Raw genomic sequence first — 20127 nt, 5'->3', positions numbered from 1 at the left:
AAGAGAAACAGCTGCCAAATAAAATCTTTTTATTGATAAAGTCTAGCTGGATAGAAATGGCTTATATACATGGCATTTTGTCTTCCTAGTATTGAAGCCTAAATTAGCCTTACATACCTAAGTAAGGGCCATGCCAGACCAGGTAAGCCCCCAACACTCTGCACCACACCTCATGTCCTGCTAGGGCAGAAACCATCCTGGAAGGAACCATGAAACATGGTAAGAGATGAAGCAAGTAGAACTTTCATTATCTAATCACAAGAGTTGCTCTACCCCCACCCTCCATTACCCGCCCCCCCACACCAATGGCAGAGGAAGTGAGGTTGTGGAGAGAAGTAGGAATGTTGTGCTCCCTCAGTTTCCCACCTGGGAGGAAGAAATTTCACACTCCCTAGTGAGGAATATCCTTTTCCATCCATCTTGTCCTCACTGAGATTCAGAACACTCCTAAGCTACTCTTTCCTCATGTCCAGAACATTTTGTTATTCAGATAATGAAGGGCTGAGCAATATTCAGTTTTGGACTAGAGGTTTCAAGAAGTACACAGCAGCTTCCCAAATGGACTAGATGAAAACATAACTTATTCAGTAGTTCCAATCCAATGTTTGGAAAGAAGCTTGCACAAAAATATGACCTGGCAGCTGAGTCAGGTAACTTGGAACCTGAATCCCACAGCAGAACTGCACACATGTATAAAAAAACAGCTGGAGGCTTGACGACGAGCGCTGATTTCCAAGGACTGCAGCTGTAGCTACTTACTGTCGCCTCCAGGATGTGACTTGCTGCTAAGTAAGACTAACACGTCCTAAATTAGATGGAAGAAGTAGCAAATGGAACATGGGTGACTAACTGCCCATTCATTTCTTAACAAATCTGCATGTCTGGTTGTTTTCCGTGGTTTGCGTGTTGCAGCATCAGTGTGGACATTCCTGTTCCTACAGACCAAGCTCCCTTGAAGCACCAAGAATTTCACTGAGACACTTATCTATTTAACTTATTTAATGTGCTCAAGAAAATTTTGAAAAATGGGGACAATTCCCAAAAGAGCATCGGAAGTTTTCTCGAGGTCACAGACCTGGGATTTGACTCAAGGCCTTGCTGGATTTAAAGTCCTTTTTAACCCATCAGGTTAGTCTCCAGTTCTTAGAATATACCAGCAAGGGGTTAGCCCCGCCAGCCCCACCTTTTAGTTAATCCCAAGAATGACCCAGGCATGTGTGTGCCTCTGCCTGCCCCAGGCCTGGTTCCTGATCCACACTGGGCTCTGGGCTGTGACAACAAGGAAGCATTCATGCTAAGGTGTGTTGTGATTGTAGAGGCGTGCAGCAGAGAGAGTGACTCGTTTTTTTCATCACCAGCTCTGCATCTCAGGAGAGTGACTCTGGTGGCAAATTCATCATGTCCTGACCTCTGCTCCCTACAGGACTCCATTATCCCCTCTCATTTTCCCAGTTCCTTCTAGCTCACCATGCCCTGTCCCTCTCTTTCCCTCTACTTCTTCTCCTGGGGAAAGCAACACAGGTGGGGAAAGACATTTGACATACGCTTGATACACAGACTGTAGTAGGTGGCGGTAAAGATTCGGCACACACAAATTTAACTTTTCTGTGGAGAGCAGGTGATGTGGGTGGAGGGAGGTCAGCAGGGGGAATAACTCAGGGAGCTGTGACACATGAGGTAATGAATTCACTCTCCTCATATGGATAAATCAAATATAAAACTACTCCTGACTTAGGTGTTGGTCAAGACAATCCTACCCTTGCCTTTGTCTTGGTTTGTGGGTTTATGTCCTTGGATTAATTTCGTTTCTAGGTGGATCTTGAATAATATGTTTCTCATCTTAAAAGCCCAAGAGAGAAATAATTTATTTTAAAAGGAAAAAAAATTGCATGTGGTAATAAATGCAAAATGCCAGGATATTCAACAACAAAATGCCTACTGAATAGCGCCAGGGAAGGAATGCCCTCCAGGAAAGCCACAAGCTCCCTGAGAGGAGCCCAGGCTCTGAGTGTGGTGCAAGGGGGCAGGGCTTCCCAGCAGGACAAGCTGAACTGCAAAAACGAGGCTGTGGGCTGAAAACCTTGAAATAGGAAAAGCCTTAAAAAATCCAAGGTTGCCTTTCCTGCCTGCTAGGTAAGATAGAGGTGGTGAGCCTAAATTAAACTGATTTTTCTAATTTAGAAAATTAAATATTTATCACTGTGCAATATTTATGATATTCTTCAAATACCTAAGTTTGAGAAGTGAAATTCTGACCCACTACACAGTCAAATGGAAAATCAGGAGAGTTTCATAATGATTTTAAGGTGGAAATCCATCTGTATGAAGATAATTGCATTTTCCAATACAGAAAACAGCTATTTTGATATAAATGATATATAGGATAGAAACAAATAGCTTTAAGACTGAAAACTCTCAAGTGTGGGTTTTAAGCAGGCAGGTTCTGAGGGCAGCTGCTGGGCTTTTTTCCAGGATTTCTAGATTTCTTCATTTGTTTAGCATGATCAAATTTTTCCCAGTTACTCAGTTCACCGGGTGTTTTTTTTTTAACCCTGGAGTCAGGCAGGGTAATGGAGTGAGAAGGCCTCTGGGAAGCAAACAAGAGACCTGGGTTTTAGTAGAGGCTCTGGCTGAAGGACTTTTGGCAGGATACTGGGGCCTCATTTCCCTTCTCAGTAATGACAGGCTTGGATTAATCCACTTACCAGCAACTGCATTTGGAGGAGGTGAGGAAGTGGGCTGCCCCATTTCACCCCTGGCATTGTTTAGAATTACCGATGCATGCGCAACAACACACTCACTTATTGCCCACACCCCTCCCTTCCTCTTTCTTCTTCCTGCTTAGAAGTCATTCACAGATGCTGAAACCTGTGGTTTTGCTTTTTCTTGTAAACACCCGAATACATTTCCCATCCTTCCCATTTTAGTTTCTTCTGGGCCTGGAGACATAAAGGCTCAGGACTGCATGAGGCTACCAACAAGGAGATGATCTGGCACATTAGCAGAGAAAGGTACGGCTCCCTGCCTGCCAAATGAACAGTGTTACTCAGAGACATAAAATACTCCATGACTTTGATAATGTGAAGAAATGGCTTGACACAAACTCTTAACCGCCAGCCACACGGAGCAAGTGACAGCCAATCCATTAGGCCTCCTCATTCTTGTTGGTCCCCTGTGGCTTATTGAGAATCTGGCCTATAGTATTAATTTGCAACCTGTTAAGAGCTCTGTGAACCTGGATAAACACAGATAAGTACAAGTAAACTCCTTTTAAAGCACTCTTTCCTTTCTGTTGAATTCCTTCCAATGGCTCTGGCATTTTCAAAGGACTTTGAAGAAGCTTCTTCTTTCTTTGTTCCTCCTGTGTGGCTTTCACAAGTCCTGCCAGATGGGAAAGCCATGGGGGCTGGTGGCACAGCATTAAGTTTTTAGTTACCCAAGCTCTAGAGAGTAGGGAGTGAAGTGGTCCAAGGATAGAAAACCTCAGATGCAGGTGATCTCATGCCATTACAGCTCTCTGTTCACCTTTTTCTCTGGCCCACCCCTGAACTTGGAAATGATTTGCTCAAGATTTGTTGTTTACAGTTGGGAAAGGTAGACAACCAGAAGAAGCATCAGGAAAAACCACCTCCCCCATACACACTCCCAATATTCTAACTTTCAGTCTGGCTGTCTTTGCTCTTTCCCTTTTCATCTTTTGGATATTTCAGCAGTTTTGGTTTCAGAGTCACATTTGCCTTTTCGGTAAGTCCTAACTCATCCTAACTCATTTGTTTATTGAAAATTCCTTACACAGCACTTTTTTTTTTCTGCCCCCTCAGTCCTGACAGTACCTTCTTTTCAGTCACTCATCATCTTCAGAGTCCTATTGATTTCCACATCCCTTGGAGACCCTCAGGCAGCACCCTCAGAGCCCATGGCAAAAACTCACACATGAGGAGAGGCTAGACAACATTGTTCAGCCTGTGACAAGAGGACCCCTGGGGAACCTGGAGGCTGAAGGATGAGGGAGAATGGAAGATAAAGAAAACAACTAACTCCCTCTTACCCTAGGAAAGAAGTGTGACCTAAAATGGGGGCTGGGTTACCAGGAAATTCCCTGGATTGAGCTGAGCAAAGAAATGGAGCATGGACACAGTAAGGTCTCTAGGCTGGTGTGGTTTGGAGAACAAGCAGTTCTTTGGGGATGGTTTTTATGGGCAAAGACTCCTTGATAAGGCAACATCCATACTCAACAAGTTTCACTGAGCCAAGCACCTGCTGCACATGAGTCTCATGGAGAATTGACTCTCGTGGAGTTTCACTCTACTGAAGAAGACAGGAGAGTCAACAAGCCATTAGCAAGTATGACCAATGCCCCCAAACAGAAAGAACACGAGGCTGTTTAAAGAACATCTTGACCTTGCTAAAGAAGGTCCTAGAAGATCCCACAGGTGAAAGCATGGGATTGAGTAACAGAAGAATGAGATCTGAGTCCTGCAAAGCCATACATGCCAGCCCAGGCCACAGCCAGGATTACCCTTGACCAACAGATAGCTCCATCTGGTTAGGCCATGTCCACATTCACAGACTACACCCATGGTTTGTAACTTCTACCTGGGCTAACTCTGCCTAATGCTCACATGTTCCCACTCATGAGGTGGAGGTTCACCTACCTCTCTTTCAAATCAGAGCAAGGCAACTCGCACAGTATCATCCTCAGTGTAGAGAATGCAATGAACCCTCCAAAGAACTCTTAAAAAGTTTATACAAACCATATCTGCAGTGTTTCCTTGGTTTGAAGTCAGTGATCCATTCATACACCATAGATTATTTTAGGAAAATGAACTTACAGAATCCTAGAATGTCAGAGCCCATGGAGTCTTCAGTGTGAATTACTTTAGTAGCTTCCCCCTGGGGCTGGCTTTCCTGGACTGAATTCTTGGCCAACATTGTTCAAAGTTCATATCCTGCCTGTGCCCACTTAAATTCTGATGCCCTTGGGTTAGGGCTGGGAGAGGAAGCTGGCGTGTTAATTATAATCTCTCCTTGAGAGATTCTGGCACATTTTACAGTTTCCCTTCCCTTGCTCTCCCATGCCACAGAGACTCAATGATCTAGTGCAGACCCTTGTTTTATTGACTGCTTAGAATCGGAGCAGTTAAGTGACACTGCCACATATTGTTTCCTAGCAAAGCTGGGACCTGAGCAGAAGCTCATGTTTTATTGGTTTTCCCATGCACTGGTTCTGAGTCAGGACTAGACTTAAAGGCAGCAAAGACAGGCAGTCTTGGAGAGCAGAGCCCTGGAGTGACACAGAAGCTGAGCAGTGACTTTGTAGTGAGGATCCCGAAGTGGGGCTGGTCCCAATAACTGGTCTTGGCTGTGCTCCCTGCCCAGGAGGCCCAGGAGGCTCTGCTGAGCTTTACAACATCCTAAGTCTATTGCTGCTGGCATCTCCTGTCTCTGCCAGGCTTAACTAACTGCCAGCTGGTGCTCCCAGTCATACCAGGCACTACAGTGAGTCAGGGTCCCTGGAGTGGCTGGACTTGGGTGCAGTAAGGAAATGGTCCATAGGGAGCCTCTGCCTCTCAGGAGTCCCTCAGTGGGAACCAGGCAAGCCTGGAGAGAACTGGGTCCTGTCAGTTTGGCCATGAGAGCAGATCAGATAGTACATGGCTAGGCCTTTCAGAAAGGCCATGTCAGAAGCTGGGCACCAGTGGCTCACGCCTGTAATCCTAGCTACTCAGGAGGCAGAGATCAGGAGGACTGTGGTTTGAAGCCAACCCTGGGCAAATAGTTCATGAGACCCTGTCTTGAAACCCATCGCAAGAAAGGGCTGGTGGAGTGCCTCAAAGTATAGGCCCTGAGTTCAAGCCCCAGTTCTGAAAAAAAAGAAAGAAAGAAAGAAAGAAAGGCCATGTCAGTAACAAAGCCCTCTTCTTTTGACCTGCTTCTGAGGAAATGCTAGAGATTACAGTAGGGCCAGGTGTAGGAATGGAAATTTAGGAAGGCTTTCATTAATTTTCCACTCATGCCAATTCAAAAACTACATATTTATGTTTTAAAGGAGAAGATATTTACCCAGCAAAGTCATAAATTTCACAGTGTGACTTAATTCAGGTTAGATTGATTTTTGTTGTTGTTGTTATTTTCTAGTCACCACCACCCTGCCACCAAGCAAGCCATCAGACATGGGAAGGTGATGGCCATTGGGGATGGGTAAGGCGGGTGTGGGTGTGTAATGCATTGCTGTGGGGTTCCCTGGCAGCCTAAGAGCCTGAGTGAGTCTCTGAAAAGCCAAAATTAGGTGGAAAGCTGGAGGAGAGAGGGAGGATATGAACACAGTGAGGAAAGTGGAAGGGACTGGGAAAAACTCTTGCTGGATGTTATGGTTTCAATATGGGTAGTGTCCCCCAAAAGCCATATATAAAAGCTATTGAGAGGTGCTGTGACCTTTAGGAGGTAGGGCTTGGTGGGAGGTCCTTAGAGGCATGCTCCCAAAGGTCACAGGACCCTGGTAGCATTTCTTTCTGTTTCTTGGCTCATGATGGATACTCTTTGCTCTGCAACATGCTGCTACTAAGATGTGCTTACTCTTGCCAGAGGCCCAAAGCATGGGGCCACTTGATCTTGGACTGGAATCTACAGATTTGTGAACGAAAATAAACCTTTTCTCTTTGTAAGTTAATTGCCTCAAGTATTTCCTTAAAGTAACAAAAAGCTGACTAATGCATTTACTTTGCATGATTTGCCTGAGGCTCCTCCAGTCTCAGTGAAATGATCTCAACAATCCTGGCCTGCTATAGGTGGGAAACTGGTCATTAAATTACAGTCTGTAAGCTAAATATGGCCCAATGACAATTTTTGTATAACCTTCAAGCTACAAAAGGCTTTCATATTTTCAAAGGGCTGAAAAATATCAATAGAAGAATGATTTTTCATGATATGTGAAAATCAAATAAAACATAAATTTCAGTCTCTATAAATAAACTTTTATTGAGCACAGCTATTCTCTCTTATTTATGTATTGAGGCTGACCATTTCCTAATAAGTGAAAGAATCCAGATTTACTCAACCCCAAGGATTGTGCTTTTTTTTACCTAATCCTAAAATACTTGTAAACTCTTGGCTCCTCAGTTTTGTTATATGTAAAATAAGGAACTGTAATACATTCACTTCATGACTTCATCAGCAAAATAAATTCCATGGATCCTGAAGCCCTTGAAAATTCTTTGTAAATCATCAAAATACACATTTTCTGTAGGTTGAAAGAAATCCACATAGGCCCTGGGGACAGCAGTGGATGGACAGACATGGTCTTGCTTCATGGAACTTTCAGTCAAGGCATGACTGGGTTTCTCATTGTACATTGAGCTAGGATTTCAAATACTTCTTGTAAATTAGAACAGAACCAAATGTAGTTGAAACCAAGTAAAACCATTTGTGAAAGAAGAGGACTTTCCAAAATTCCACCTACCATCTTTTCCTAAAAGAAGTGTGCTGTTTTCTGAGTTTCCAGACAAGACCTATATCCTATGGGAGCAAAGAAAGCTAGTGACAGTATAGGAGGAGCTAAAAAGCAAACAGAAAAGCCCAGGCAGGGCCTCAAGGCAGAAGCCAATTGCAGAACATGAAACCTATTTGGCACATTCGGTAAAAATAACATCTCCATAGTTTCTCCACCTTTTGGCTAAGATCAAGTGTAATATCTAATTCATCCTTCATCCAAGGACAATATATTAAATGGGTTTTTAGATTTAGGAGATGGAATAGTGGCTTGCTCCATCTGCTCCACATGTTGACTTGATATCGCAGTACTTCCAGGAATGTGCACCACCACCCCCCAAAAAAAGTAACATCTTTGCCCCAACACTGTTTCATCCTTTCCTATGTTTGTGCTGGAGCAACCTTTAAAAGAGAAAACACAAGTTAAGTTATAATCCTATGAAGCTAGGAAAACTAATAAATGCCTGACACCCAGCAAAACACAGATGAAGCTTTGACCATGTGGACAAAAGAAGAATTTCACTACACTCACTGTGGTCCCTTCCTAGAGACAACCAGCAAACAGCTCTACCTGTAATGTACTGCAACAGTGACGTTGGTGGGGTCCTGGGCCTTCTTACTCTCACATCTCCCACCCGTGCCACATCCCTCTATGAGCTTGCTCTTCCTGGGAATCAGTCCCTCTTCCTGACTCTATCCTTTCTAGGAACCAAATTCCCAGTAATGGCCGACATGGGAAGTAAACAATGAGAATGTCTTACATCTTGAAACATTAAAAATGTAATAAAATGTAGTGAAGATAGAAAGAACTACAGTAGAGATACATGATCAGGATCATATTTTTAATTTTCTTTATCTTTCAAGGAAAAAATTATAGAATGTTTTGATTTTACAAAAATGAATTCAATTTTTCATCATCAGATCATTACAGAGGATAAGCAGAGGAACTGCCCTGTCAATAGAACTTTTTGCAATGATGGAAATGTTCCATGTCTCCAATAAGTAGCTAGTGAGCACTGGAAATGTGGCTATGCAAATGAAGATGCAGGTTTTTAAGTGTATTTAATTTTAATTAACTTATGACTGCATGTCGCTAGTGGCTACTGTATTGGACAGTTTAAACCTAAAGAGTAAATATTAGACAAGTATATAGTAGGCACTGGGAATTTGTCAAAAGCAGAGCAGAGTAGGTTAAATAAAATTTTAACCTCACTACATCCTTCTGTATGAGCTCTAACAGGCAAATCCAAACAGGTAAAAACAGGGAAACTAGGAGAGTCTATTGTTTTTGAGGACAAACAATAGACTGGAATAACTCGTTTCATTTAAGGAAGAATGGCGATAAAAAGAAAATAAGCATTAGACCCCCAAAACATGTTTTTTGACATTAAATAGCTAACGTACATTTTTTATTATCAATGTAGGAAACAAAACTATAGTTTGAAAGCTGTAACTTAAATTATCAATAATACTCAAGAATGGGAGCACTATATAAAAGAATAGATGTTGAGACAAGTTGAGGTAACAGAGAATCAGAAAGAGGTGCAAAGGTTGTTAGATGAAACAAGCAAAGATTACAGACAACTGAAATGCAATCATAGAACTGCAATCTGCATTACAAGTTCCCCAAGACAGAATTGTTACTGAGAAAAACAAAGGGGCCACCAGGAGTACAGGCTTTCAAAACTCCCCTTGACTGTACGTGAAAAAGCAATGAGATGCAAAGAACCACAGTGAAGACCAGTAAATGGAACACATGCAATAATCACAAATATAATTAGAGAAAGATATTTATAAATATAAAGATAGACCCAATGCACAGATTGAAAGAAGTCATTGCAAAGTTATAAAATGAGTTACAAGATACTGAGTCAGTTAGATCTTAACAACAAAAATTGAATTTCAAGCATTAGTCCAAAACTCCAAGCATTTTCAGACAAGCCCATTTCTCTTCTCCAGAACCCAAAGGAAAAATGGATGGCATATGATAGCACAGCAAATGTGAATATTTCTATAAGTTGCCTTCATGCCACACTTGATGGCCTGTGGCATGAGCATCCAGCAGCCAGAGAGCTTCACTCCTTTGCATTCTCTGTCTGAGCCCAGACAGCAGACTCATTCCCAAAATGATAGGTATTTTCAAGTAATAATTTAATTATAGTAACTAAGAGCCTAATAGTTTGAAAGTATGTTAACTTTTGTCTCAATATTCTAGCAATAAGATCAGTTTTTTCCTAGTTAAAATATGGAAAGGATTGCCTCTCCAGCATTCTTTTCAGAGATCACTCAATTACATTTTGAACCTATCATAAAACTACATTGTTAACAATAACCAGAAGTTGGTCCAAAATAGGCTATCATTTTTCATATTTATATCTTTTATGACCTCTAAAACTGTTAAACTTGTATGGATCATGATTAAGCTAGTTCAGAAGTTTCCTGAGGTCAAACCCTTTGTTTTAATCTTGCTTCCAGTTCCTATTATGCTGTTCACTTAGTAGAAACTTAATAACCATTTTAATATGTCCCCAAATCCTGTATTTTCCAAGTAACAATGCACTGTAATACTTTGAATTCTTCTAAAATTGTGAGTTCAAATACAGCAACTCCTGCCAATGATGACAATCTGTAGGCACTGTTTGAAAGGGTCTCCATGATCTTCCCCATTCCACTTCATCCCATTCACCCTCCTTCCTCAACGTCAGACCACAGGAATGAGTCCATCTTTCCCAAGACTGTTCATAAAAACAGAAAGTGGGGAAGAAGTTCTCCTTTAGCCAGGGTTGTGCATGGCTTCTCTAAAGACAGACTGTCTGCCATGTGAAGCACACAGATGGAAGAGTAATGAAGGGAGGTAGGGAGAAGGGAGACTTTTATCTCCTGGGCCTCTGGGTATTACCTTTGAACATCTGTTTTCCAGTCTTAAAGCCAGTGAGTTCCCTTTTGGATTAGGCTGAGTTAAGTTAGGTAATTGTCTTTTGCTAATCAATAATTACAGAAATAAATGAAATTGGAAAATAAATATACAGAAATTTAAATTTTAACTGTATTGCTAGTTTGTTAGAAAGAGGTGCTTGTAACTACAACCACCTATTTTACCACTGAAATCTGTTTTCTTTGGCAGCTACCACTGTGCTTTCACCTTGGTTTATAATTGTCTGACTATATACTCATCTCTCTTGGTAACCTATTTCTGTGCGGCCAACTATTCCAAAACAGAGTGGCTTACAACAGCCATTTTATTTTATCTCACCACAAGATGGGTCCAGAATTCAGGAAGCACTTGCTGAAAAAAAAGTAAATTCCATGTGGCACCCACTGGGTCACCACCCAGCTGGTTGCCAGTCTTGTCCAGCAGAACTAGATAGTGGCAGTCACAGGTTTGCCCTTGTGAGACTGGCTGGAAGACTGGGTTCAGGTGGGCACCTCTTCCTCCCCTGCAGCTCATGGTCCTCTCTATCTCTCCAGCACAGTGGTCATATTTCTTATTTGAAGCCCAGGGCCCTGACATAAGAAAGGAACTGGAAACCTCCAATCTGTAAGGCATAGAACTAGCATCAATCACATCTGACATATTCTACAGGTCGAAGCTTGTCCAAGTCAAAAGAGGCGACATAGAACCTACTTATTGGGAGGAGTGTCAAGGAATTTATGACTACGTTTTTTTCTTTGAAAATGAGAAATGTGTTTATTGATCTTTGCATCCCCAGATCAAACATCAAGGCAAAAAAACACAAATATGAAATAAAGATAGAAGACAGTCAGAATCTGGAGTCGTGAAAAATCCTTGAACAGCTGCACTACCCATGGACTGCCCACCTCCCGACTTCTTGTGACATGAAAAAGCAAACAAAAATAAAAATGTGTGTTTAAGCTACTGTTAATAAAAAATCAAGTTGGTATTCCTTCATTGCATGAAATCTCAGAATATAACTGAACAAGATTCATGGTAGGGCTTCTTGGAGGACACAAAAAAGCTGGAACAATTTTGATCTAAATCATGCTGATTTCTTAAATTCACATTAGAGGAAAATAAATATTGTTCAATTTTTTCTTCAAAAATTAAAAAAATATATATAATTTTGAATATATTTTCAGAGAAACTTCAAGGTAACCTAAAAAATTTAAATTATATTTATATTAAAAATTACTAGAGGAAAAGAAAAAGTACATATAACAGAGAATTCAAAGTAAGCAAAAGGAAACATAGAAAACACAAAGCAAAATGGTGTCAGACTAATTGTTCTGGACATTCTAAAGCACAGCATAGTTTAAGAGGATTAAAACAAAAACCCAACCAAACCTAGTAATATACTAGGAAATTTACGAGAGATGGCACCAAAAATAAAATGTCACAGGAAACTAAAAGTTGGGGGAGGATGAGCAAAGACAAATCAAATTAAAAAATGGGAAAAGGAAAATGGGATAATCTTGATAATAGAAAATAAAATATAAAATGTTAACCAAGATAAAGAAGATTAGTTCAAAGAAATATAAAATAGCTATGACATTTATGCACCAAAGTTTAGAAATAATTTTGGTAAGAATAGAGTGCAAAGCATTTTTCCCAGATACCATCTTATAGAACCCTTACCATTGTATTTTAAAGTAGGTATGATTATTCCTAAATAGGGATGAAGAAATAAGCATTCAACCACTGATGACAACTTGAGGGTAAAGTTTTGCAAGTACAATGACTAATTAGGGAAAAAAAATAACATGGGCAGAGCTGGTGTCATTCTTTGAATTCTGTCTAAAACAAAGGCATTGGCAGCAAAAAAACCAAGAGCTGTCCTTACTCAGATGACTGGTGGGGAGAATTCCCTCCCTTCCTCCACCCTCTGTGGTGGGGACAGTGACAGAGATGACTGGGATACCCAAGAGGCCTGGGATCTAGTTGGTGGTGGGTTGTGGCCATTGAGGGCTCAGTAAAGCGCATAGGAAGAGTAGTTGGTGAATGGGGAGCAATGGAAAGAAATCTCCCATCTGCTACCCTCTTGCTGGTTCCAGGACAGGGTCCAGCTCTGCTCATGGGAAACATTTCCTGGGATACTCAAGAAGATCAGTGACTGAAAGTATTCTGGACATATTCTAGTACCAGTTATAGGACCTTGGCCCCAAATATGGCTATTTGGGACAGCTTTGTACACTACAAACAGCTAAGAAATAGCTTAATACCAATGTTTGCCTTGGTATAATGGAGCTACTGAAGCTTTCTGATTACTGATTCAAATAATAATATTCAGGGGAATAAGCATGGCTACATGCCAGGAGAAAGAGCACCAACTATGGTTGCCACCAAAAGATGGGGTTAATTTTCAAACAATTAGCCTAGTCATTTTCTTTGTTCAGTTGATTGGTTTGGTTATCTTTGGACTCAGTTTTGAAATGTTTTACAAATACTATTAAGCTGAACAGGTCCAGTGAGCAGCAGAAGAGAAAGTCACCAAAAGCACCTGAAAGAGATATCAGATTTGTTGGAAAAAGAATTAGGATATTTCCTAAAAATCGAAAGTGGATTTACATGACAAATACTGCTGGTGCTCATCACTGGACTATTGCAGTGATTCTGGAAACAGAGAAAATTATGCAACCTGCAACACATGCAGGAAATCAGCCATAACCGGAAATACTGTGATATTGCGAAGAAGTGATAGACCAAATGGAGCATCAGCCTCCACTCAATTGAGAGAGGTGGTGTTACTGGAAAGTCCATTCCTGGGCCTCAATGTCAGTTCACAAATCATGAGAGGGGTTTAGAAGAAAAGGAAATGAGGTCTATTATTCATCAGACCAAGAGGAGGACAGGAAAGTCAACCTCTCGAAGCTCTGTTATCCCACTCCTCAGAGAAAATGTCCATTTTTTAAAAGGAGTTCGGGTGCTCAGTTTGAGTATGTAACAAAACACATGTCCCAGAGTTTTGGCTCTGTCTCCCAGTTACTGGTGCCACATCTTTAAAGCTGTATGTCTTGGTTGACAGAGATTCACTCCTTCTCCATGGTCAGAGAGGATAAGAGGGTAAGGGAAAAAAGATTGCATGGTTTAGTTAAAGAGTTAAGAATATTAACCTTGGGCAGCCCAGCATGGAGAGGAAAAAAACAAAGGAAAAAAAATGTCAATTTGAACAACAAGCAGAGTAAACCAGCCAGCACTCAGGCTGCCTACAACCAAAAGTTTTTTTCCAGTTGTAGTCCCAGTTACAGTAGAATTCCTGGCAGGGCTTAGTGTAGAAGGTGACATGCTTCAGAAACAATGCCATGAGAGTCCTTGGCAGCTTCCTAGCTTGAGACCAATGTGAGCTGGGCAGCCTACCTGCCACACTTTCAGAGTCCTCTACACATTTATCATGTGTACAAACACTACTCTACTCTGTCAAAGATGCCTGGTTCATGTGCAGGTAAGCAAGGAGAAGTATCTACTGATATTAAATTTGTCAAGGGTGAGCTTGCTATCTTTTTGTTGGAAATATACCTGATGCTACACATTAAGCCATTGTATGTTATGGATCACAAATATTTTGGTGCTTAGTATATTCTTCTGATTTCTTTTAGCGGCTTGGTTGCCAAGTCTCAAATCTCAAGAACACACAGCATTTTGACTAGAGCAAAGAGAGATGGAGGCTGTGATCCAATACCTTTGCCACCCCAGATCTTTGGGAAGTAACAAGTATCACATTGCAGCGTGGTCTCACAGCCCAGATTCTGGCCCTAATTCTGGTTCATTTTAGTCAGCTGTGGAATGGTATACACCGAGAACATTAGTCAAATGGGAGTAGTCACAACCCGAAGTCCTGCCCTTGGAGAAGGATTCTGTAGCCTGTTGGGTTAGGACCTGTCACAAACATACCTTTCTTTTTCTCTTGTGTTCATTTCTAAGAGACTGTGATGGAATTCAATAGGCACATGTTAGTGATGGTTTGGTTAATTATTTCTTGCCATCTATCATCTGTATTACGTCTCATGGCCTTCACGTTTCCAAGACAACAATTGCGCCAACAATAAATGGATGGAAACAACCAATATTCTGCCTTCAGTTGCTCATAGAAGTCATTTTTGCTTACTTTAGAGGAGGATTAATGAGGTCTAACTAATTTTTTTTTTGCCAAAGTTACTGTTTTTTAACAGACTCTCCTCACTGAAAGACCACATGTGTGATCTATACCTTTCTGCAAATGTGGGAAGAACTAAGTTTTTGTTCTTATACCCCATGGAATAATTTGATTTCATCTATTTTCCTCAGATTTGGGAGAAAGTTTTTCAGAAGGAAGAGGATAGGTGTTAAAAGACTGGTTAAAGCCTTAAGGTACTTAGAGTATTGGCTGACTCATGTTGATGGCTTGAACTGGCCTGGGATATTTCACAAAGCACCAGAGGAAATTGACATGACAAGTTATTTTCAGTGAAAAGCAGGCCTTTAATCAAATAGACAGCCTTTCATTCATGTGTCTGAGAGCTTCATATTACTCTAGCACAGTTCCTTTTGGCTCTAAGCACAACAAGCAGTTACATTTTTCTATGTACATAAATTCAAATGCCAATTATGTGATTAGCAAATATGTTTCTAATTAGAACTTTGAGCTTGTGGCAGACACCATTCTTCTAAACCTGTGAGAATGTTTCTACACTGCATTTTTAGCTTCAAAACATATAGAAAGAAGATCTGTGATAACAGACTTGTATCCACAAACGAGGCCTATCATTTGGTGCTGGGAGTTGAAAGGAGAGCCTAAGTTAGTAATGACAGGCACTCTTTATTACCTGTCCTGTGGGCTGCTATCTCCATTTCCCAGTTCCCTCAGGCCACCCCTTGCTAGAGCTTTGTTCATCAGCAGCAGCACTGAGGCAGACTCAGCAGTACCTGTGTAACTCCCTCCTCTCAGCCTAACAGAGCCTTGGCTAACCTCTGGCAATAATAGAATGAAACAGAAATCTGCCACTGATCCCGTCCCAAACACCTATAGGCAAAGCCCCTAAGTTCCATGGGCAAAAATTCTCTGAAACATGTGGAAAACATTAAGTTAGAGCAGCATGTTGGAAATGCAGGCCCCAAAAATGACCACGTGGAGAGGAGTGATCTGGCCAAGAGATTCTTTATTGCCGGGTGGGAGAGGGAGAGAGCCAAGAGAGCCAAGAGAGCCTAGAGAGAAGCAGGAAGGGCAGGGGCTTAAATACCCCTCAGAGGGACTCGGCATGATCTGATTGGTTAGGATCTTATGGTTCATGCTGATTGGAGGTTGGGGCAGAAGGAGGATTCAAGCTAGACTTGAGACAGGACTGTGACTCTGGGAAAGGGAAGCTTAAGGGTGCAGTAAGAACTGAAACCCATTGGCACCATTATTGCCAACATTCCTCCCTTTTTTGTTTGTTAAGGAAGGGGAGCGTTGTGTTCGCTCTGGCTTCTTTGAGCTGGCAAGGGGTGGCATAGGGGAAGGGAGGGTTAGTTGGCAAACAGTGTTGGGGTGCTGAGCCTCATGATGGTGTACACCCAGGCTCCGAAAATGAAGATTTCCTCTTTCCTGAAATTGATGAAGGTCCCTTGTAGCCATAGGTCATAAAGAGTCTGGAGCCAATCCTCCGACCTCCGCATGGTGGGTATCAGCCAACTATCCTCGCGTTTTGGAGAGGTTGGTATCCCTGGAGGTGCAACTGGTTAAACTTTTGATTAGCAAGAGCAGACATGTGTGTGATACAAGGGAGGAAGCTTAAGAATAGCAGAGCAAGAACACAGGCATTAGGATGGGCATTGGCCAGGAGAACCACTGTGAAATGTTCTTCCCTAGACAATTTCAAGAATCCTCCAACTACAGAGAGAGAAATGGGAGGCCATACATTATCTAAGACCCAAATAGGAATATTAGGAGGAGCATCAAAAGGTGTCTGTTCAGGGACTACACACCTAGGGATCTAAATTCTGCAAAATCCTATAACTGCCAGGAAAGCTGTAATCTGTCTTATGGTATGGGGGTTGGGAAACCGAAGATTGGGTTGATGCATTTATGACTCAGGGAGTGAGTCTGTCCCTTTAAGGCCACACCTAGGTAGGTGACCTGTGGGAGGCAGGGACTGTCAGGATTTAAATGTAACACTCTTGGATAAAAGAGAGCTTTAGCTCATTATCTTATATAAATTGACACTTTTAACTTTTTAAATGTTTGTACCATATTTAGATAAAGTATAACATAACACTGTTACAAGGTGGTCATTTAAGACACATAAGCAAATATGTAAATGAGCTCTGACTTAATAGTACTTAAAGCTTGACAAGATCAGCAGAAAACACGAATAATTTCTTTGATAAAATCTTTCTCTGTAATGGTTTTTTGTAGATGTTACTCAGAGCAGAACAATATTAAGATAACCTTGTTATTTCACAGACATAGAGGATTTGATTTTAGTTTGACATGACCCTAAAAATCTTTTAGGCAAATCTTAGATTATATTCAACTTTAACTTTATCACACACCGAAGCTTTATTATACACTTTTCAAACTTACTTAGACCTTTATACAACCCTTTGATGGCTTGTCCTTATCCTTCCTATTTGAAACAATCTTTAGGACAAACCCTTCTTTACAAAATCCCTTCTCATCCAAAAAACTATTCCTTTTTCCTTTAACTTCTCAAAAAATACATTTATTACCTATCTATATCTTTTCCAGTTGCTTACTTTGTAACTTGTATTTTAAAATTAACTTTTATAAGAATTTTAAATTGAGAATTCCAAGATGGCGGCTAGAGGTAGGAAGCAGAAAGCGACCCTCCTATAGTGAAATCTTGGAGAGACGCTGGAGACACACTTTGCAGGCATAATCACTGAGAAAAGGCATAACTTTGACTCCTCCACATCTCCAGCCAGTGCAGAGAATCTCCACTTCATGTTAAACGGAGAACCGAGGAGGCCCCCGGGGCCGCCAGTGCCCGGCGCCCATACGGCTTGGGAAGACATGGACCAGGTGAGCTTCGCGGTACCGCGGTAGCCCCACAGACAAGCCTGGGCCAGAGCAGCATAGCCCCCTGGACAGACTGACCTCCACCCGGGAAAAAAAGAGAAACTGAGTACTAAGCAATAAGAACAGTTAAGACACGCTGGAAAGAGGGTGGGGCGCCCTGAGCGCTGAAGACTGGGGGAAGGGAATCCTTCCCGGGACTGTAAATAAACGAGCCGGGCGGGCCGGAGAGGCTCTGGCGGGAGCGGGGCGCGCCCAGCAGCCAGGAGCGGGGACGCTTGTGAGAGGAGGGAAGACCCACTTCCCACGTGAACTGTAAATAAACATGCAGGCCTGACAACGCGGGGCAGTGGCACCTTTCCCAGTGCTTGGAAAGGGGAAAGCCTGTGGCAGAGGCCCCCCCCCCCACAGGAGAACTCTGAGCAAAAAAGCCTGTGGGACCAGGTGAGTGCTAGCTCACCACAGAGATCTGCATAAATCGCCAGCTACAGGTGGAGAGCAGCAGGCAGGCAAGCCACAGTTGCAGATACCACTCTCAGAACTGCCTCCAGACGCTTTTTTTTCTTTTTCTCCCTACCTTTGATGAGAGAACAACCGAATTACACCTGCAAGCCGAAAAACTTACTGAAACTGTATTGCATTTGAACTGGGGACACTTGGTGGGACTTTTTTTTTTTTTTATCTTCTGTGTGTGTGTGAGTGTAGTTTTGTTCTACTTTATGCATCCCCTTTGATGAGACAACTACAGAACAACATCTGAGGCACCAACTCCAGGACTGGAGATTGAGACGGACATCCAAATTATTAAGACTGAAATTGCATTGCATATAAACTTGGAAGTTTTTTGGTTTTTTGTTTTTTTTTTTAATTTTCTATTTTCCATTTTATTTTAATTCATTTTTATAAATAGATATTACTTTCATATACTTATTTTTTATTTTTTTTATCTTTGATTTTCAATCCTCTCTCTGTCACTCTATTGTCTGTTCAGCTTACTGTCGATTAGTACACTAACACTCCCTGTTTATACCTTTGAAACTCTCTTGTCTGATACCTTGTTCTGCTTTCTCCTTCTTGTCTGTATATTTGTTTTCCCCTTTTCTTTAACTCCTTGCTTTCCATCTCAGCTCACTCTTCCATTCTAAATATTACCATTGTTATTATTACAAGCTAGAAAATACTTAATTACACACAGTACAGGGACAGTAACAACACCAAGGACAATGACAGGAAGACAGAAAAAACAAGGAAACCAGTTTCCCCACAGCAAAAAATTAGTACAGGAACCAGAGGGGAATGAAGAGAACAGAAACTCAGAGCCAGACTCCAACAAAATGAAGATAAACTATGCCAAAGGACCCAATGAAGCCTACAAGAATAATTTAAAAGAAGACATACTACAAGCTCAATGAGAATTTTATAGAGATGATACTGGATAGGGTCAACCAAAATGTACAGGAGACACTCAAGAAATTCCAAGACAATAAAAATAGAGAATTTGAAAAAGCAAAAGAAGAAATAAAGGAAACCATAGAAGCACTGTATAAACACCAAAGTGAAAGAGAGAACACAATGAATAAATGGATAAATGAACTCAGAACAAAAATAGACAACAATAAAGAAGAAAACAGCCAGGATATGGAAAACCTCAGAAAAAAGAACGAAACAGAACTGCAAAACAAAACGGAAGGCCAATCCAGCAGAATAGAACAAACAGAAGACAGAATCTCAGAACTTGAAGATGAAATGGTAATTAAAGGAAAAACTGAAGAACTATTAATTAAACAACTCAAGACCTGTGAAAAGAAAATGCAAGAACTCACTGACTCCATCAAAAGACCAAACTTGAGAATCATGGGCATCGAAGAAGGAGAAGAGGTGCAAGCGAAGGGAATGCGTAATATATTCAACAAAATAATAACGGAAAATTTCCCAAATCTAGAGAAAGATATTCCCATACAGATGCAAGAGGCCTCCAGGACACCAAACAGACCAGATCAAAATAGAACTACTCCACGACATATCATCATTAAAACAACAAGTTCAGAAACTAAGGAAAGAATATTGAAGGCTGCAAGAGAGAAAAAACAAGTAACATACAAAGGTAAACCCATCAAAATCACAGCAGACTTCTCAACAGAAACATTAAAAGCAAGAAGAGCGTGGGGTGAGATCTTCCGGGCACTGAATGAAAATAACTTCAACCCCAGGATACTCTACCCAGCAAAGCTATCATTCAAAATAGATGGAGCAATAAAAGTCTTCCATGATAAGCAGAAACTAAAACAATATGTCACCACAAAGCCACCATTACAAAAGATTCTGCAAGGGATCCTGCACACAGAAAGTGACACCCAACTTAACCATGAAAAGGCAGGCAGCACCAAACCACAGGATAAGAAAAAGCAAGACAGTAGAGAGTAACATCAAGTTAGGTACACACAATCAAACCTTCAAACAACTAAGATAACTAAATGGCAGGAATCACCACATACGTATCAGTACTAACGCTTAATATTAATGGACTTAATTCACCCATCAAAAGACACCGTTTGACAAAATGGATTAAAAAAGAAGATCCAACAATTTGTTGCTTACAGGAGACTCATCTCACCGACAGAAATAAGCATATGCTTAGGATGAAAGGCTGGAAGAAGATTTACCAAGCCAATGGCCCCCGAAAACAAGCAGG

At 41.3% G+C, this 20127-nt stretch overlaps 1 pseudogene; it reads left to right on the top strand.

The window, feature by feature from the left end:
* Positions 1-7652: 7652 nt before the first annotated feature.
* Positions 7653-7821, top strand: LOC141416979 (U2 spliceosomal RNA; annotated as a pseudogene).
* The last annotated feature ends 12306 nt before the right edge of the window (positions 7822-20127 follow it).

This window comes from Castor canadensis, chromosome 14 (genome assembly GCF_047511655.1).
Source record: "Castor canadensis chromosome 14, mCasCan1.hap1v2, whole genome shotgun sequence".
Classification (NCBI taxonomy): domain Eukaryota; kingdom Metazoa; phylum Chordata; class Mammalia; order Rodentia; family Castoridae; genus Castor; species Castor canadensis.
The sequence above is the reverse complement of the archived record's forward strand: the minus strand, read 5'-3'. Positions and strand labels throughout refer to the sequence as shown.